A 21,723-nucleotide genomic window follows, 5' to 3' on the forward strand; every position below is an offset into this window, starting at 1 on the left:
AGATTCATAATACCTCTCTGTTATTATTATCTTTTGTTTGTACAGTGCCAACATAATCAGCAGCGCAGTACAATGTGGGCGGGAGGATAATAACATTGTATGACAAAAGAGCATGTGTGTGTCATGCAAGGCTGGCTGGGCGTTTGGTGGGGCCCAGCGCGGTGGGAGTGTGACGCGTCGCCATGTGACGTCGTGTTGTCTGGTGATGCCGGCTCCGGATACAAAGGCCCCGCTCCACCCCCCCGGCAATCACAGTTTAAATGTTGTGGGGAAGAACGCGGGTCCTCTGTCAGTTAGGCACACCGATGGCAGTGCCACGAAGCCGGCCCAAGGCAAACTGAGACAGGAAGGAGATCCCTGGCACAAGAAAATGACAGTCTAGAAGGAGAGGAGTGGAGACACATGGAATAGTGTGTGAGTTTCTTAGCGAGAGTTTGGCTGTGAGCACAACAAGAGGTCAGGTCAGTTTTGGAGCAAACACTACACAAAGACAAATATATTTAGCACGAGTCTCTCTTAACATCAATGTATCAAGGTCCTGTGCTCCAATTTCGACTTATCTAGTCCAGCTTGCGATTTTAGGAACGTTAAGGGGAGAAGTCACATGACACGTGTTATAAAGGGGATGTATCGAATTCTGCGTCTTCGTACACCCTTTTTACCTTTTTTTGCATGAAAAAAATCTTCCGCTTTATAAGCCTCACGAGTTTCTAACCTTTGAGATAAATGGAAGCAAGAAATGAGTCAGTGCGTCAGGTCTCACTTGACGCGGGAAACCTTCGCCCCCGGTTACCAAAGCCCATAAACTACACTGACGCCTGAAGTGGAGAAAACAGCACCCCGCTTTATTAACATAATGATAACCATACAAGTGAACGGCCTTGCAGGATAATTCTAACTCAGCCGACGTCACCTGACTGTACAACCAGGATGGACCCAAACCCCCAGGAAGACGTCTCAACAATTCGTCTCAGAGACTATCTTGGAAACCCAGTGTCATTGTATATCTCCACCGGCAAAAACCTGCCCCGACGAGAACGAATCCATCCAGCAAGACCAGATGTGACAAAAGAACAAATGAATCTATATACAGTATATATATATATATATATATATATATATATATATATTTCTCTAAGGATCTCTGCACATCCCTCTGTGATAGGCTGAACGTTCTGTAACCCACCCAGACACAGCCAGTGAGGATGCACATCCCTCCCGCTCTGTGATAGGCCGAGCGGCCTGTCACTCACCCAGTGACAGCCAGTGAGGTTGCACATCCCAGCCCCTCTGTTATAGACTAATCGGCCTGTCACTCACCCATGGACAGCCACTGAGTCTGCACATTGGCTGTGTAACATCTTAATTGTCACATATGAAGTGTCTGGAGTTCAAATTGGAGGTGAAGAATACAAGAAGACTTGGACTCTGCACTTCAACATCAACCTTGCAACTGTGAGAACTTGGCTTTCTAAATGCTCTGAATTTTTTTATCCACATGTAAAGTCTAACTTTCTAAAACTGCTGTGTAACCTTCAATGCTACACTGCCCACCCAGGCTGGATTTATACACCTGTTCTTTCACCTCCTACACCCCATGCTGTTTCCTCACTCCTTTGTAAACTTTTCAATTCTCTCCAACTTCCTACATCTATTCCTCTCTCCTTCCCTCCACCTACTGTATGCCCAGATACTGCACCACTATTTACACACCTCTTTCCCAACAACTTCCTCAACAAAAAGCACCCCCACAAATCCTCTTCTCTCCCCCTCTCTCTCTCTACTCCTCCTTCTTGCTAATGGGGATATTTCTCCTAATCCTAGACTCAGCCATATACACACCTGCTCTCACCCACACATCCCTGCCACCTCTTTCCCTGCCGCCCAACCTGAAAACTCACCTCTCAAAAGAAGCATCCCAATAGCCTGGACTCATGGCTACTGTCCCACACCCACAGTCACTCCTACTAACCATTGTGACCAAGCACTGCCATCTACTACACTTAGTCTCCCAACATACCACTTAGATTGTAAGCTCTCTAGGGCAGGGATTTCCTTTCCTATTGTCTAACTTTGCTGTGCTTACTGTATTATTATAATTTCCTGTACTGTGTTATCTTTGTAATGCACCGAGTACACTGTTAGCGCTATATAAATAAGGATATACATACATACTCCTCTGTGATAGGCTGAGCGGCCTCTCGCTCACCCAGGAAATATTGAGGGAGGGGATTTTAATGGCAGTACAGACAGCATGGAGAGTAGGAGAGGAGGGAGTGTAGTATGCACAGAGAGGTGCAGACAAAGTAAGGCAGGGAGTGCAAAGACGGGAGGAGAGTGCAAAAAGGAGCAGGGCATAATGGAGGAGGAGACAGAGAGACAGCGGAGAGCAGTGTGCACATGGGGGAGGACAGACAGCAAGGTGAGTATGAGGAGGAAATAGAGAGACAGCAAAGAGAGGAGACAGGTGAGTAGGAGAAAATGGAGTGTAGTGTGTACAGAGTGCAAAGAGGGGAGGAGAGAGTGCACAGAGGACCAAGGCATGATGGAGGAGGGAAGGAAGGAGAGACGCAAGGAGAGGAGACAGAGAGAGACAGCAAGGAGAGGAGACAGAAGGATGACGAGGAGGGAATGGTGAGCAGTGTGCACAGAGTGCAAAGAGAGGGGAGGAAAGACAGCATGGTCAGTAGGAGGAGGAAACAGCGACAGCACGGAGAGGAGGAGATAGATGAGGTGAGTAGGAAAGGAGGGAGTGTAGTGTGCACAGAGAGGAGCAGATAGTATGGCAGGGAGTTCAAAGACGGGAGGAGAGTGCAATGGGGGAGAGAGTAAGGTGGGGAAGAGGGGTCAAGAAACAGCAAGAAATTACAGGGAGGGCTGAAAACAAAGAGTAATGTTTAATAACCTTTCAGATCTCCTTTATTGGCGTATGTTACGCCGGGAACAGCTAGTTTATTTTAATTATAAAATGCTTTACTAGGAGGTAATGTATTGAGAGTTTTCTCTCATTTTCAAGTATGCCCTGGGCACAGTTCAGATAACAATACATGGTTACATGAAATAGTCAGGGTTATACATTATATTAAAGACATTTCATGAACAGTTAAAGATAATATATGTTATGGGCGTATGTAACAGTCAATAACATTGAATGAACAAAACAGAAAAAGGTGGGGAGGGCGGATGGGCCTTTCTTCCAAACTCACCAAGCTGGACCATAGGTACCCCTTAACCTTTAAAGCCTTCCCCCAGCTCCGGATCCGCAACTTTGTTTCCATCCTACCTTCTTAACCCATCCCAAGTCCAATGGCTAACGCAGGGGAAGAGACCCCCAGCTCTATTCCATGTATTCAGTTCCTTCTTGGCTTTGCATTGATAAATAGCCCCATAAACATTGTATGGGTAACAAAATGGCAGGGAGTCTCTGAGGCTGTCTGTGTCAGATCACACGGATCACCAAACTCAGAGCTTTGAAAATACAGGCCTATGTATCACGGAAATGTTGCTATTGGTGTAAAGCAGCCGTTTATCCCAAATGTCTTTTTTTTCTGTCCTCGCTGATCACCGTTTTTTTGCCCCTTTCTTTAATTTTAAAGTATATCTTGGTGCCCTTTCAGGGGGTGTTTTTATGTTTAAAATCTGATGCTTCGTTCAGCAGTTTTGAGCAGTTGACAAATGACAGTAAGTGTCCGGGAGCTTTCCCCAGATACAAGTGCAGTCTGAGGTTACCATGGGAAGTATATAGCTATGTATTAGTATGTGTGGGCCTGTGAGCAGCCTTGAGCCCTCAGTGTCAGGATGTCATGACCAATGGGGCTAAGCTCCCCTTACCTTGCTGCGTGGGCAGGGTCCTCCCTGGTCTCTCCCACGCCCTCTCCGCCCCTCTGGCATCGGAGGTGATACGGTTGGGGTGTGGAGGGACAAGGAAGTTATATTTAGCCAGGGGCAGTTCGCGCCCTGCCAGTAATGAATATGTCTGTTGAGGAGCTTGTGGATTGCCTGCAGGCCGAGGCGTTGGCCCATGAAGAGGGGTGGCTTCAGCACCAGCTCTCAGGCCTGCTGGGGGGGCAGCAGAGTCTGATGCTGGAGGGGAGTCACTTAATCGCGATAGCACCAGATCACCGGTGAAACTAGCTGTAAGTGGCTACCACCTGTGCAGCTGGGTACAGGCGGAGGATGGTGAGGCGGTTGGGCAGGCTAGCGAGGCCACCAACGTGGCTGTTGGATGTTGCATACGAGGGGAGGTATGGTGGGCCTCACATGAAGCCGTCCGAGGTGCGGGTCACGGAGCAGTAGTGGGTAGCAGAGAGGGGAGCTGCTTGTGGGTGCCGGCATGTGCAGAAGATCGCAGACGACCTAAGGAGGAGTGCAGCAGCTCAGAATGGCTGGGGGTAAGAGGAGGGCTTCGTCCTCCATGTCTCCCCCAGCCTTCTTAAGGTTTCCCACTTCTCCTGTGGTTGGTTTGCAAGAGGTGGGCTCATCGGGAGTGGAGGGGCCAGATCAGGGCCTGGGGGGGATTAGAAGGACAGTCGAGGGGTCGGGCAGGCTGTGGTGTCACAGCTGCTAGTGGCCCCTGAGGTGGTGGACCTTACAGGGTCAGCACAGGCCCAGCAACGGGTGCGTCCTGCAGAGGGAAACGCGGTAGGGGCATCGATCCTGGCCGCAATCTTAAGGGGTTTGCTGCAAGCCCTTGAGGCGCAAGGTAGATCCCTATTGCAAGGGAGAAGGCTGCAGTCACCACTACGGCCATACTGGCTTCTTTGCTGGGGGTGGTGGAGACATGCAGTCAGAGGTTGGCAGCAGGGGTGGTAGTGCAGTCAATGGGGCGAGGTGCAATGCTGGCAGAAGTCTGTATTTAGGTTGTTGCCTGTGCACCCGCATTGCTTCCACTTTGTCAATCTATGTCTGCCTACGGGCTGCTCGTTGTCATGCTATTATTTCGAAGCATTCAGCACCGGGTAGTGCGTATGTGGGTGCAGGCAGCAGGAGTCATGCATTATTTGGCTGTACCAGGTGTTGCTAACAGTATCGCTGATGGTTTTTCCCGCTTACAACTGGCGGCATTCCGGAGGCCGGCACCGGATGTGCAGCTGATCAGCCCGCGATGCCCAGTAGAGATATGGGACATAGCAACGGTCGCGCGATGGAGTTAGTACAAACTTCGGTAGCTCTGGGTACTTGGGGCGCCTACGCGGCTGCTTAGCGCGAATATCAGGAGCTAGCAGGCGAGCTGGGCCTAGACGTAGGGAGCTCTATTAACACACGTGCTTACCCGGAAGGAAAAGGGTTTGGCGCGCAAGTCCCTTGAGAGGAAGTTAGGGGGAGTGTCTGTTTTCATGAGGCTGTTGAGGAGGGAAGATCTTACGAAAGTATTTGTGGTTTGTCAGGTAGTAGCAGGATTGAAGAGGGGATCGGCGGTGCAGGATATCAGGAAGTCAGTTACACCACTAGTACTCGACAGGCTGGTTTAGGTGACAGGGAAGGTGTGCTTTTTGCTGTTTGAGGTCAAACTTTTTAACTCTGCGTTCACCTTGGCCTTTTTCGTGGCACTGCGGGTGGGGGGGCCGGCCTGGGTGACCCGGCGGGCAATGGGAGGACTGCGATTTGAGAATGTGGTACAGGGGCCGGGATCTATTAGGTTGCTCATACGCCGGTCAAAAACTGACCAGCTGGGCCATTGGTCGTGGGTCTCGCTTGTAGGCTTAGCGGGTAGTACAACTTGCCCGTTGGGGTCTTTGGGAGTGTATTTGGACATTAGGCCCCCTGTCCCTGGTCCATGCTTGGGAGTGAGCTTTATTGAGGTTCCAATACCAGCGTGTATTTCAGTTATGCCTAAGGCATTTCGATTTAGATAGCATTCAGTTTGGCGTCCATTCCTTCTGCATAGGGGCTGCGACGGAGGCAGCTCAGGCTGGGCTAGGTGCGGAGGTAATACGGAGGATCGGGTCCTACGTTTGGCTGGCACTAGTTTAAAGGGCGGGACCTGATCCTTATGATGCCATTTTAGGTTTTGTGGCTGGGGACGTATGGGTCGTCTGGGATTCTCTCATTCACTGGGCGGAAAAGTGAGCGACCGTGCGCCCATAGGGAAAAATACCTGGGATTTCGTAAGGATCATGTAGAGGATTTTTCGTGGAGCGGCAGGGCTCTGTGGCGGGTGCAACTTTGACCTTAGTTGCTGATTTTGACAAGGGACAGGAAGCCCCCAGGCAGGTCCTGATTCTCCACGTTGGGGGCAATGGCTTGGAAGCGATCTGTGGAGTCAGTTCGGGCTATGACGAGGGACCTGGCACAGATCCGTGCAGGGTGGTGAGAGGTGCAGGTCGCTTGGTCTGACATCATTCACAGGGAGGTGTGGAGAGGGGCCTGAGTAGCACAGACGGTAGAGCGCACGCAAAAAGATAAATAGGGCGGTGGAGAGGTTTGTGTTACAGTTCGAGTGTTGGGGGTTGAACCACCCTGAGTTCGATTCAGATACTTGTGGGTTATTTACGGCTGATGGGGCGCATCCGTCGGACTTTGGATCTGATGTATTTAATTATACAATTCAGGATTGGCTCGAAAGGGTCCTGACGGTATGGGGCTAGTTTAAGTGGGGTTAAATAGCCCGTAGTTGGCGGACGTTGGGGGAGGGGGGGTGTAAGTGCAGTTAACCTTGCCAGACGGGACTCCATGGTCGGAAAAGCCTGTTGGCTGGGAGTGGTGAGTGGGAGTGGCTCATTTAAACGTGCGTTCCTGGGGCCCATTCTCGCCAAACGGTGCCCGGCTTGGAGCGGTGTTACGGGCTATTGGTTTGAGTACCTTTCTCCTTTACCCAATGAGCGAGCACTCTGTCAGGGGGTTGGCACTTATCAGGTTAATTGATGTTTTAATAGAAAGCCGTGGCCTTGTACCTCCAGACCTTGTTGTGTGATTATCTATTTAGTTATGGTGGGGTTTGAGTCACCAAGAATAGAAGGGGGAGCTTCTTCACAGTCTCCAAGGTCGTGTACACCATTATGTATATGAGTGCGTCTGTGTTTACAAGGTTTGCATCAGTGCCGGTGTATATCAGAGTGTTAATGTGTGTGTACCGTATGTATATCACTGTGTGTCACTGAATTTGTTCAGGTACTGGCATTATTGGTCAGCAGTTATAAATGACACTGCAATGAGTGGATTGCTCCTCTGGCAGGGAAGGGGTTACAGCATTTGCCCTATCTGACTTCCCTGAATAAGATACTAAAGGCCAGATCAGAAATGGCCATTATTTCCCTTGAAGTTAACACGTATCCACAAAGCTAATTGTATGTGTGACCCTCCTGACCCGGCTCTAAAAGAGGTCACATCAAATAGGTTATATACAATGGCCAATGCTCAATATATCAGGCAATTGCAGGGTCCTGGGTGGGTGCATGTTGGGTGTGAATAAGCAGACAGGAAAAAGATGGGCGCCAGGAACTTTTATAAATACAAAAGTGCTTTATTGACATATGGTGCATCTGGACAGAACTCGTGGTCAACAATAATATTCTGGCCTTCATCCCCTTGTAGCTCTCACTCCTACGTTGGGGAGATACTTAACTTGAGGGCCTACTGTAAAGGATATCGCCGGGACCGCTAGCAGGGAGGTGATGATAATGTGGTGAGAACCCGATGGTCGGGCGGGTCCTATATAACTACAGGCTGCAGTGTCAGCAACTTGGTGAGGACCGTGGCGGTCAGGCTGCGGTAGGGGCAACCCTTCTAGACCAGGACAAGTGGCAGCCCTCTCCCACAACTTAGGTCCTCATTCCTCGAACAGGCGCTATGTTAAAGGGCACGTTACTAACTAAAACAACAAACGGTAACAGGGCACATCTTAGTACACATAACTATACACACAAACCTATTTACAGGGCTCACAGTGAGGACCAAAAATGTAGTGTGTGGTGCACAGCGGCAAGAAGCAGGTCATGTGGCAATAAAAAAATATTTATTCAAGCTGCATTAAAAAGCGGTAGAGAGTACAACACTCCTACGCGTTTCGTGCTGTGAGGCACTCTATCAAGGATACCTCTGAATACATAAATGGACATTAAGGGACCAAGCATTTGAGCTCCTACAGAAACCTGTAGTCACAGTGAGGACCCCTGTCAGAACTCTGAAGAGCCTCCTAGAACAAAGCGTGTGGCTATATATACCCTTTGCACTTTCTATCATGACATCACTGGTCACCGTGAAGAAAGGGGAGGTGCGAAACCTGAGTGATCCCACCCAGTTAACTCCTTAAGACATTAAACCCTTTACAGAACTAGTAGTCCCCCAAAGCATGTGCAAAAACAATGGCCATTCTACATCCCACTAGCATAGGCTTAATGCCAAGTTGTTGCAGAATAACATGGCGTTAATTTCCACTAACGTAATGTTACGTGTATCTTGGCGTTACTCTGATCCAGGTGCAGTTCTTTACTAAAGCTTAAAAAGAGAGTAAAGTAGAGGGAAAGAATGCCAGAAATAATGCTATATTCCTTCAATCATACCTAAGTGCAGCGTGGCGCCCACCCACACCCTGCAAAAGCCTTTTTTCAGGGTCTGGTTGTGAGTTACGCCAAGTTTCTGCATGGCCTAACTACCGGAGCGTTAAGTCACCGCCTTAACATTAATGGGGTTCACTGAACATGCGCTGTTAGAGGGGACGCCTCTATTACATCTCATTATCACTTAGGGCCGTTATAATGAATGCAGTGCTGTTTCCCAGAAGAAAACATGGCTGACGTTATGTTATTGGCCTTTGAAGATACAGTACACGGCAACTTAGGTAAATGTTACATTAAGTTACTAAGTGTAGCTTTGTGAATCACCCATGGACATGAGACCTTAAGATTGATACCGGAGGGGTAACCCTATTTCTTCCCTGGAACACCGGAATGTAAATACGTTGGTATTGTGTATACTTGACCTCGGAGCCTGCGAGGAAGCTCCCCCTTCCCTCTCTGCCACCCACATATAAATAAACACGCACTGAAGGTCTGGAGGTGCGACGGCCACGGCTTTATTTACACCAATAATAAACCCTGGTAAGTGCCAGCCCCTGCCAGCGTGCTCCCCTCCCGGGTAAAGGCCGATGGCATCCCCAACCATGGCCCTGCAAGACCCACCAAGCCGGGTGCCCGCCGGCGAAGCTGGGCCCAAGGGAATCACGCACAAATGAGCCCTGCCCACTCACCACCCCCAGCCACCGCAGGGGTTTACTGCACCATAGATTACCTGCTGGCAAGTTTAACGCAAACTTACCCGCCAACAGCCGACGCGACGGAGGCACCCCACGCCTTGGAATGCCTACCTCAAACACGGCAGACATCAAAATCTTTCCTATATATATACAGTATATATATACAGTATATATATATATAGTTATATTTTAATTGAAACTTCTTTCATGGCAGTGCCGTCCATAAAAATGTGATAGGTAAAAAAAAACTGAAAATTGTCACGAAAAAAATAACGGAAGTGACTGGCTGCGCATGCACAGAATTGTATTCTGCGCATGTGCAGCAGAATTGCTCACACACACACCTTATCCCCCCCCCTCCCCTCTGGAGCACAGTACCGTGGGGAGGGTGATGTGAGATGCAGGGGGGTGATGCGAGAAGCAATTGGGGGGGTGATGTGAGATGCAGGGGGGTGATGTGAGATGCAGGGGGGAGGGTGATGTGAGATGCAGGGGGGGAGGGTGATGTGAGATGCAGGGGGGGAGGGTGATGTGAGATGCAGGGGGGGAGTGATGTGAGATGCGGGAGGTGGTGTGAGATGCAGGGGGGGGAGTGATGTGAGATGCGGGAGGTGATGTGAGATGCAGGGGGGGAGTGATGTGAGATGCGGGAGGTGATGTGAGAGGCAGGGGGGGAGTGATGTGAGATGCAGGTGGGAGGGTGATGTGAGGTGCAGGGGGGGGTGATGTGAGATGTTACATAGTTACATAGTAGTTACATAGTAGATGAGGTTGAAAAAAGACTTCCGTCCATCAAGTTCAACCTATGCTAAATTTAGACAACAGATACTTTATCCTATATCTATACTTACTTATTGATCCAGAGGAAGGCAAACAAAAAACCCCATTAAGGGGAAAAATTCATTCCTTCCTGACTCCAAGAATTGGCAATCGGATTAATCCCTGGATCAACATCCTTCCCATGTATACTTATTTGGTATATCCCTGTATACCTTTCCCATCTAAAAAGATGTCCAGCCTTTTTTTGAACAAATCTATTGTATCTGCCAGATGCGGGAGGTAATGTGAGATGCAGGGGGGGAGGGTGATGTGAAGGGCAGGGAGAGGGTGAGGTGCAGGGGGGGAGGGGAAGGGGGCAGAGGGTGATGTGAGGTGCAGGGGGTAGAGGGTGATGTGAGGTGCAGGGGGCAGAGGGTGATGTGAGGTGCAGGGAGGTGATGTGAGATGCAGGGGGGGAGGGTGATGTGAAGGGGAGGGGGAGGGGGCAGAGGGTGATGTGAGGTGCAGGGGGCAGAGGGTGATGTGAGGTGCAGGGTGAGGGTGAGGTGCAGGGGGCAGGGGGAGAGGGGGGGTGCAAGGGGGGAGAGGGTGATGTGAGGTGCAGGGGGGAGAGGGTGATATGAGGTGCAGGGGGGGAGAGGGTCATGGGAGGTGTAGGTGTAACGAATTTCCCATTAGGCCTGTTAGGCCCGAGCCTAGGGTGGCAACATTTGGGGGTGGCAAAAAATGCCCGCCCCCAATATACATGTGCTGCGCTCTTGGGCCTACCGGGCTTGTTGGGAAGGCACTTACATGTGGCGGCCTCCTCATTGCTGCCGCCCTCCTTCTCCTTCCGAATCGCAGTGTATTTTTATTTATTTTCTCTCTTTCAGCTACAAGTATCACCCATTCACCTGTGGTGTCCTTTCTGCATTTGGGGTGACGCCTCGGCGATGATATTTGACCTGAAGAAGGGCTAATCTATACCCCAAAGCGTTGTGCTCTGATAATTTTTTCCTTGTGTAGCACCTCTGCTAGGGACTACTTGTAGTTAAGGGATTAACAACCCTAGAAGGTTAACTGTGTGGGGTCATGCAGTTACTTACCCCCCCCATCATGTGATACAGGGTGACTTATAGAAAGGATAGCCACTCCCCAGTAGGTCTAATGATCAACATAGGGAGATGGGAGGATATATATAAGCCCCTCCGCCCAGTGTTCTAGAATCAGGTTCTTCATGAGTAGCAGTGGGAGAGGGCCTCACTGTAAGTTATGTATATATATTTGAGTGTATAGTTATGTGTAGTTAGGATGTCCTGTCACCTTTTATTGTTTTCAGTTAAGGAACGTGCCCTATATAGATAGAGCCCATAGTAATGAACAGAGAGGGTTCTCTGACCAGAAGAGGAGCAGGCGAGTGCTCAGCAAGGGAGTTCTCCGAGTAGAAACTCTGGAGCACAGTTGAATTGAGTCCACCAAAGAGTCCCTAGTGAAGCCCCGATCCAATCGGTATGGACGAGGTAGACGGTGCACAGAGACGGGATACTGACCCCAGAAGATAGAGTACTCCCACCGACAGGTCCCCAGTAACTCCCACCGACAGGTCCTCCCGATCTGTTAAGTATAAAGGAAGAATGCCGACCACAGTACAGGGATACTGATCCCCGATAATACAGTGTGTCCCCCAACCTAGGTCCACCAGATACATGGGCATTGAGGAAGCTATACAAGACATTGCCAATATAACATTACTAAAGGACACAAGTGCAAGTACCTTCCCAGCATGTGAGTGAGAGCTACCAAGGGATGATATCCTAAGTCAGGGGAGCGCAAACTTTTTAAACTGCGCCCCCCTGCCAAGCCTCCCCCGGTCTCGCGCCCCCTCTCCTACCTTTCACATGCATCAAATGACGCTCCGGAGTCACGTGACCCCGTGGCGTCATTTGGCGCCGCGTTGACATGGAGATGCATCTGAAACAAGGTAAGTTTCCTTGTTGCAGAGGCCTCGCGCGATCCCCCAGCATTTAATGCCTGGGGGAAGAGCGCGGGCCCTCTGCAACGGCCCGCGCCCCCCCAGACAAAACTCCCACCCCCCAGTTTGCGCACCGCTGTCCTAAGTACCTCCCTAGTGTAGGAGTGAGAGCTGCAGAGGGAAGAAGCACAGAGTAACTACCCTATTTCCTCGATTCTAAGACGCACCTTTTTTCCAATTTTCACATGTCTGAAATCGGGGTGCGTCTTAGAATCGATGTATTAAAAAAATGAAAATACAAAATAAAAAGTGTCCACAGCACTAACCCCCTCTTTCACTTACCATGTTTCAGGAGAGGTCCCATGTTGGCGGAGGATGAAGCAGGCGGTGGCGGCTGAAGCGGTCCCACGTCTGCAGATGGTTGAAGATGGACAGCTGGCGGTTATGCGACAGGAGTGCGGCGGCGGCAGAACTGGTGCCAAGTCTGCAGGTGAATGAAGAGAAGGCAGCGGGCGTGCGTGGCAGTGGCGGCAGGAGATCATAATAGCAGGAGAGCTAAGCAGAGCGGCATAGGGGAATGGCTGGGGAGGTGCACACTGTAACACCGGAAGTTGACCGGTGTCTGACTTCCGGTTACAGTGCGCTCTTCCCCAGGCGGTCCCCCATGCCGCTCTGCTCCTGATCAGCTCTTCTGCTATTATGATATCCTACCGCCACCGCACGCCCGCTGTCTTATCTTCATTCACCTGCAGACTTGGCACCTGTCCTGCCGCCACCGCATTCCCGCTGCACACTGTCCATCTTCAACCATCTGCAGGCGTGGGAACTCTCCTTCCGCCACGTCTGCTTCATCCTCCGCTGACATGGGACATCTCCTGAAACATGGTAAGTGAAAAAGTAATTTTCCTTGATTTTTAAGGGCCAAATCGATGGTGCGTCTTACAATCGAGGAAATACGGTATATTGTTTGACATCTATTAATGTCTATGTGTAGCCTGCCCTTGTATGTGGAGCATTACCAACGGATGTGAATAAAGCTCGTTGCTTGTACTATAAAAGTTCCTGCCGCTCTTCTTCATTCTACCATCTGCATATCTACACCCAGCCTGCCCGGACCCAGCACCCTGCAAAGGTACGAGACACTGAGCACAGCCATGTAAATAGTGTAAACTTGTTAGGAACCGGTCAAGGAGGGTTAGACTTGGATGAAGCCTCAGAGGTGATACCCTGTAAAAGGTGCTTAGTCACCTTCCCGTGACTCTCTTAGCCATAGGCAGATCTCAGCTTGTGCTAACCACACAGAACTGGTGTCATCCTTGGTTAATTTTCCCTGTGTGTTTCTCTGCATTGCAGCCCTACCTGCTTACACGACAGGCTGCAATCTCCGCAGGATTACAGCTAACTTGTGATAAGGATTAATATAACTGACTCCCTTTCCCATTCTCTGCCAATTAAAGGCGTCTCTTTATATAGCTGCGCTGTCCTCATTTTCTCCTATTGACCTTATTCTTGGTGCATCTTCAAATTCCTCCAGTGGCCTGCAACGAATTGCTCTGCAATACAAGCCTCTGGCATCCAAAAGGTTAACCCTTCTTAGTGCCAGAGATCAAGCACCAGAAAGGACAAAGCAGTTCAATAAACAGTATTTATTCTAGCCGGAGCCAGCAAGCACAGCCCAAAATCACAAACAGATCTTACACTCGCCAATACAGGGAATACAGGGGGATCCTAGCTACCTGGGTGCCAAGCGCCACTTCCAAGGATTACCCAAGGTTTGCCTCCAGTCTCCAATGAGATCGGGACCGTCCAAACCTCTCTGGTGCAATTCGCAGGCAGTGCACTTTTAAATCTCCCGCTGAAAGTCCTGCTCTCTGCTTCTCCAGCAAAGTTAGAGTCCCATAGCACAAAGCACGTTCAAATTTCCCACTTCCTAGGGTTCTCCGATCCTCCTTTGGGGTCACTGGCACAGGATCATAGCACACTGCTTAGATTTCCCGCACGCAGGATTCAAGTGAGCTGTGGAGCGCTGATTGGGTCCCCTTTTTCTATATTGTCCACTGCCAAAGGAAAGCATGGTAGAGGGGCTGGCGACCAATCAGAGCGCGGATTCAGGAAGCGTAGGCTTATCTCCATGGACCAATCAGGGCTGGGGGGCTGGTTTTCAGAGTTAAAGGGGTTTGTGGAGGGAAATTCAAATGGGCCAATGGGAGCAGCGCCTACCAATGGGGGACTCGGCAACCACTTCCCCCTGCAGACAGGATATCTCCCGCTGGGCCAGCGCCGCTCTGGCTGGGGAAGCAGCAAATGGCTCCGGACTTCGGGAGGATGCTCCCCCGACCTGATCTCCGCCCATTTACACCATTTCCTTTGTCCCTGTCCCTCTCCTCCCCCTCCACACCCAGCAGCAGCCATTTTCTCTGGACATGCGGGCTGCACAAAGGGTTTTCTCAGCCCTACATGTCCAGAGACTCTGACTCTGCTTTAAAGTTACACCACACACCTTGTTATACTATATTACACGTACACAACAGGAATAAAAGAATCACGGTACAGGGTATGCAGGGGGCCGCATAGTACATTTAAACCAAGTAGCCCCGGGGTCTGGTGGCCAAATGAGCTCCAGAGAAGGATGGACAGGGGCCAGGGACTGGTCTTAACCTTTATTATACTGGTTCTGGGCCCCTTCCTGTCTCACATCCACCTCTAAGGCAAGAGCTCTGGGGCAATACTCATCCAGGATTGAGCCCCAAGATCGAGGCCAACTGGGGCTCCAGAGTCTTCCTTTGCCCAGGATACGTGGTAATACCGCAGAAAGTCCAAGTCCTCTGGGGTTGGGGTAAGGGGCGGTCCAGATGGCACCCATGATCTGTTGGCATCGCTGGCGGGCCTGGGTGAGCCCCAGCCTGACCCGGGAAGAGAGGCTCTAGGGATCAGCTTGTACGGCTGGGGATGGGATCCTGGGTCTGGGCTTGAACTCAGACAAAGCAGAGACAATCTCTACAGGGATGGAGTGGGGGGTTTACAGCTGCAATGGGGGCTGCTGTGGGCTTCTGAAACCCGCAAGTGTACTTGCCAAGATCACAGCCGAGCAGGGTCTCGCCACAGGGCAGTTGGATCGGTGGGCCGCCGACGCCTTGCCTCTGAGTTGTGGAGTGAGGTACTTTTCCCAGTCGGCCTCTGGTAATTGCTGCCGGCAGCACTGGTGCACGAAGGCTCGCAGGAACCCATCAATGTCGTCCTTGTCCTCCTCGAAACTGGGAAAAGCTGTTGTAGATCAGGCAGGATGGACAATATGTGAAAAGAGAATAACTGGCGCCCGGAATTCGCTGTATCCAAATTTTAAACGTGATCAGAATCAAGATAGGTTCTCAGATAACAAATGAGTTGTTTAAGCAAACATTTACAAATTAATTAAAACCAGTAAAACTGTAATAATGTTCTACAGGAGCCCATTATAAACACGTACATACATAGAAAAAATAAAAAACAAAATATATAAATAACAACGTGCACGTTTGTATTTCGGAGGTGGAAGGAGCCCGTAAAGGTGTATTGTTCCTCCCCAGATCAATTGGTTTATATGGAGACTTTGTAATAGTTGGTGGAGAATGTTTCCGTCCTCCTTCACAAGCAATATGGCTTTATAGAGCAATTTCCCTGGATTTAATCGCTATGTGATCCAATCTATATCATTGGGAACTTATAGTTATGTAGGTACCAGAACCTGGTTACAGGTAGTCCTCGTTATCCAACGTTTCACTTTACAACGACTGGCATATCCAACGCTTTACAATGCAACTCTATGAGCTGTTTTTAGACGCCGGAATGTTATCCAACGCCTGAATGCGTTATCCGACGCTCACCGCCACTGATTAACATGGGACTCGCTTTACAACGGTGTCACTATTCAACGCTACTTCCAGAACGGATTCCGTTGGATAACCGAGGACCGCCTGTATTAGTCTCCCTCAATTTGGATCAAATGGTTGCCTAGAGCTCCAGGTATTAGGTTCTCCAGGTATATATGGGTGCTACAGTTGGAGGTACCTCAGATTTCCTGTCTTCCTTTGACCACGTTGCCACACCACTTCTCGTGGTCTGTGTCCGGTATTCCTCCGGTCTCTCTGATGAATTTTGCCGGTACAAAGAGCTGACAATCTAATTGGAATGCCCCAGAGCGCATAGCAATAATGTGAGTGGCCCAATGTCACCAGGAGATCTGCCTAACACCAGGATTCAAACCCGGATCAGAACCGGCAAGCAGCGCCCTGCACAACCTGCTGTGTTGCTTTTGGCCTCAGGTGCTCAGCAATTTCCTGCAACAAAAGGGGGGGGGGGGCAATGCCAGAGTTGTTTTGCATCCACATTTCTCTGAAGTTGTAGTGTTTGAAATGCAGAAACATGTGGGTCAGTCATCAAAAGGCTGCAATGAACCAGACAGCCAGCAGCTTTTTCATTTTAAAGTGACATTGATATGAACTCGTACAGGTTCATCTGAGGCCGCTCTTCCCATTCACAAGACCATTTTTAAGGCGTTTTAATTGGATGTCGCCCCTTATGTTTTGAATGAATCATTTTTATGCAGGGTACTAAGAGACTACAGTAACAAGTCTTTACCCAGAAGAGCTTTCATTGTAATGTGTATTAGTTGAAGAAGAGGGGACATATTGCACACAGAGCCGTCTTCATAACTAAAGCCCTCCACCCCCCAACCACTTCAGAGGGCAGCAGCTTTGTATATAGACTTCAAGGTCTGACTTCAGCTTTGGCACCGGTTACGTTTGCTTTTGGGTAAATCACTTTACCTCCCACCCCCTGACTCGACTAACTCGCCTGTAAGTAGAAAATCGCCATCTCACTGGTCTTTCCTCTCTGCATCTCATTGGAGTTTGCCATATTAAACAGAGCAACAGAAATGTGCAGCAGGGATTCCACCCCAGAGGAGGCTGCATGAATACTAATTCCAATGTACTTGCAATGTAAAGTTCTCTGAATATGGAAGGAGCTGTATATTTACATGAGATAACATTTTGTATTATTATTAAGAAGATGCGTGAACAAGAGTTTACAATCTCAGTGTGTAAATAAAGGACTCGGACACTGGTAATGTCACTGCTTTTTATACTGTTGAACTTTGTTCAAATCCCAGTGTCAGCTCCTTGTGTCCTCAGTGTCCCCTAGTGAGTCACTATCTCCCAAGCACCCACAAATTAGATTGTAAGCTCTACGGAACAGAGACTTGTGTCTGAGAAAATCCACAGCGTTGCAGCTGTATGCAGACAAAAATACAATTATTGTTACTTCAAATGTCTATAAATCGGGTAAAATCCCACCCAAGCCTCCCTGTGGTTGCACGGATGATCCTAGACATGAAGGAATTCAACACCATTGGTTCAGTCTCTTAAAAGCTGTTTACATGTCTTAACTGCTTTGACCTTTTTTGCTTGGAATGCAGATCTATCTCCCTTCATTCTGGCTCTTTCTAGGTGGAACCTGAGCAGTGAAAACATTAAACAGAGGAAACAATCACTGTGGCCCAGGCCAGGAGGTCAGGATCAGAAGCAAGCTCCAATGGGGAGATACACTTCGTGCAGAGAGGGCCTGTCAACTCAACTCCAGTGCACTGGTGACATTTTCTTTAGAAACCATTCACCCGCATCCCCACATCCTCTGCCTTCAGTGGAATCCCCTTCATGTCCTTAGTAGTTGTAACAATAGCATCTTCAACCTAGAGGCAAAACTAATGACAGATTCCCCGGGGGAGACCCTGCAGAAAGTTTGGGATTATTTGCAAAGGAATCCCATTCATTCCTCTGTGTTCAACCTCCCCCGCACCACATCAGTTCTCAGGAGTATTTGTTTCTTGGGATACACCGCTTTAAAAATGGGTAGTCACAGATAACCCCCCAAAATGTACCTCCATAATAAATGTTGATAGTTCATAAAAGTACCAGTTGCAGAATTCACTTGGAACTGTCCCCTTAATCCAGTGACCCAGAGACTGAAGACCATGCAGACTTTATGCTGACCCTGGTTAACTGGTTAACTGCTTTGGGACCTGTAATGTTGGTCAGTTTAATCTTTGGATTTTCTCTGCTTTCACAAAAATGAAAAACAATGTTATTTTTCACCATAAAATAAAGCTTCCTGATATCCTCCTGGTTTACCCAGGACAGCCCTGGTTTGCACACAGGCTTCTAGAGAGGCACAAATAGGTCAAGAATAATTGTAGACGTGATAGATCTCTTGGGACAAACCAACCCGACCCCACTTCCTTTCCAATGTATCACAGATTCCCTTGTTAGAGAAGCCCACTACTCTCTAATATTTCTCTGGTTCGTGTAAACCTGTCCCTGTTGGAGCCTTCCAGGAATTTGGCAGTCTTAGGCCGCGCTTATAGTTCCGACGACGCGACATCGCCCGAAAACAAATGCATTGTCGCCGCCGCGTGCGCTTATAGTAAGCGCGACAAAGCGACGTGGCGACGTGATTTTTTGAAGCCGGGAATATTTGATTTTTATGGGGCTGTCGCCTCATGTGACAGCCCCTGAACCAATCAATGGCCTTGTCGCCCGCGACGCCGCCGCAAAGAGAAATACAACGTTTGCTAGCAGCGACGGATGACATCACGCGGCGCCGTCACGGCCACTATACGCGCGGCCATAGCATACAAATATAAGATGTGTGTGACATTAAAATACTTGGGGATGAGATGGGGAAACTGAGATTTTCAAGAGAAATTGTTAAGTACAGTACTGTATGTATGTTTATATATACAGTATAGCTCCACCAATGTAACAATAAACTATTATAATAATACATTTTTCCCTCACGGAGTTAAATACAATGTATGCATGTAAATTCCCAGTGCAGCCGCTTTTATACAGTATAATGATCCAGGTTTTACTGGATTATTTGGTGGTGTTTGGGCTTTCAGCACTGTAGTCCCTAATTCTCCATCATAATAAATGTTTGATTATCATGGACCTCTCTGTGACAGGATCAATGTTGGTACCCAACTTATTGAGGTGATACACACGCTCCCTAACAACCTTGTTTAATTGGCGTTGCGTTTGACAACATTGAGAATGTCACCAGGTCCATTTCTGAAGGTTTGGAAAATGTGTCACTTTCAATGCTTGGTCAAGTGAAGGTTTGGTTTGTGCGTGTATGTGTGTGTTTGTTTTTCTTTGCCCATAGCTACTACCATTAATCACTGCCTTTTCCCATCCTCCGACTCTCAGACTGTTTCCACGGTAACCATCAACGTGGAGGGCCCCCTGCGCTGACATCACAGAGAGGGCTGACGCACGCACGCACAGATACAGTCTTGTGTGGCTGACGGGGCAAATGAGAGGTGCAGCAAAGACAAGGAACAAACGGCACGCGATCCACGGGGTCAGCTCTCTACGTCACTCCTCTCCCCAACCGAGAGGGAAAAATTACACAGGCTCAGCCTGACTCTGCTCGTGAAATCCCTTCATAATGTGACCTTTCCTCCCCGCCTCCCAACACACATCATGCACAGTATCTTTTTGTAATGGCCCAGAATAGTAATGGAGGCGTACGTCAGGCTGCAAGGATTACCTAATGATACCCGCCAGTCTATCCCGAGTGTTTTTAGTCTATACCGGGAAAAGCACCTTTTTTTTTTAACCCCAAATAATGTAATGGTGTGTGATATGGAGCTCTGCCAGCAAACTGAGCTCGAGATCAGGATAAAAAACATGGTGCTGGCATGGGTTGTTGAGTCTGTACTTCCTTAATGCAGGTTTGACCATGCCGGACATTTAATTTAGTATCTCGCTGACCATGCGTTTCTTTAACCCAGGCTCGCATCCTAGCCGCCCATTTGTCAGCTTTCGATTATTGAGAAATATTGATATTGAATAATAATACTTCAGGGGCTGGTAAAATGACCCATGTGAATTTTCCCCAAAAAATGGCTTGGTGGCCCAGTCCTGATGGCTGCGTTTTGTTGATCCCGGCGGAGTGGGGGAGACGTGATACTTTTCTTGCTGAACACAAACGCCTGCTTCAATGTTTACTGAAGTATAGGAAGGTTTCTGGCTCAGTGTGTCCTGGCTGGCTCTTCACGATCAAATGAATGAGAACACGGAGTTCCTTTAATGAGTGTACAGTCACTGCGTACTGGGGATACCAATGTCCTATCCGTGCCCGCAAGAATGCCAAGTACACCCACCCTTCCACGGTATAGCGCCAATAAATAAATGCCAAGCTCAACTCTACTGAATAAAATAATAATTCATCTATGTGTAATATTTGTGTTGTTTGCTCTGCGTAGTGAGTTACTTCCCCGCTGAGCTTGCAATATAATGATGGTCCCTGAGTTACGGGGAGATGGCGAGACGCGCCGAACACTACAAGGCGCGGTCACTGGGATTTAACCCATGGCTATACTCACGAAGATAATCTTCTGCCCATGTACATGGTAAAGCATGCGGTTAGAAGGCCGTGGTTTTATACATGTTCGGCATCTAAAATGTAATCCCGACAAGACTCCTCCCATTGCGTACTAGTGGGGTTAATAGTTTGGTACAGTATGTAGACAATGGAGAAAAGATAGGGTTGCCAGGTGGCTTCTCCAAAAACACTGGACACAATGGTGAAAGGTGCGATGTGCTCGAGACACACACGCTCGAAAGACACACACCTCTCTCTGCTCTCCATTCCAGGCTGTTTCCTCCTCTCCTTGGCCCCACCCTCAGGCTCCTGACACCTCCTCCTGATTGGCTGCATTACCCAGCAGCAGCCAATCAGGCTGGAGGAAGCTTCCCAGCCCCCTACCAACAGCCCTGCTCGGGGAAATCCTGCACCCCCCAAAGCCGGTCAGGTCACTATGTCCAGAGAGGTAATACCGGTATACACAGACATGTCCAGTATTAACTCCTTTTTTACTGGACAGAGTGTCCAAACACAGGACAGTCCGGTTCAATACTGGACACCTTGCAACCTTAAATTGCCTTACCTGAAAAAAATGAACCCCATAGTCCCAATGGAACAAGCTAAGAGTTAATGTCCTTTGAAGCTGGAGACTTACCAAAGATCAGCTTAGTAATACACTACATCCCCTTTATTACCATTTCTTCTCTGTCCCTGTGTTCCCTATGGTCCTTATCACCGCGACTGCCTCCTTTTTCTCGGTCAGTGTCTCTGTTCCCCCCCACACCTGTTTCTTATTACATATAGGCGGAATGGGCTCATCTCCAAGTCTCATGGCCAGCTGGCAGCAGAGGGGTTAAAAAGAGCTAACGGAATAACTTCCAGATAATGCCTTTGAAGTGGGTGAAGCCGGTGCCCAGCGGGCAACTCACGTTATCTCCCTGGGGGCCACAAGCAGGATGTAAGCTCCTCCGAACAGCGATTCATTCTGCCTACAGAAATGTACAGCATGTACAGCTCTGCGTACACTGTCAGCGATTGCCTAAGAAACATTATCATAATTAAAATGTCCAATTTTCAGTCCAGATACCTCACAGGTCCTTGGATCCAAGCAGCCACGTGATGCATGCTCCAGAAAGGGCATTTTTAATTCATTTTTTCAGTACGCACGTGAATTAGTCCTAGTGCTCTCACACGGGTATAATTAACGCCGTCAGTTACCCGCAGTTACTCTGCCGTGCATCATAGGGCCCTCCAGCATTGAAGGAATTACAAAGAGAAATGAGTGTGTACGCTGGGAATCCACACTCCACTTCTCCCTTCACTGCAACCTTTGTCTGCATAATCATGTTTGTGAGTCATGTTTTAGTAATGAAAAGCAAACACTTCAAGTGTG

General features: G+C 48.9%; 1 long non-coding RNA gene across 1 annotated transcript in view; it reads left to right on the top strand.

The window, feature by feature from the left end:
* Positions 1-20,163, top strand: part of LOC142468492 (uncharacterized) — a 64,362-nt gene extending 44,199 nt beyond the window's left edge. Inside the window, exons 2-3 of the long non-coding RNA XR_012788668.1 lie at positions 17,411-17,550; positions 19,169-20,163. This is a non-coding gene — a long non-coding RNA (uncharacterized LOC142468492). The remainder of the gene's footprint in view (positions 1-17,410; positions 17,551-19,168) is intronic.
* The last annotated feature ends 1,560 nt before the right edge of the window (positions 20,164-21,723 follow it).

This window comes from Ascaphus truei, chromosome 17, assembly GCF_040206685.1.
Source record: "Ascaphus truei isolate aAscTru1 chromosome 17, aAscTru1.hap1, whole genome shotgun sequence".
In the NCBI taxonomy this organism is placed as follows: domain Eukaryota; kingdom Metazoa; phylum Chordata; class Amphibia; order Anura; family Ascaphidae; genus Ascaphus; species Ascaphus truei.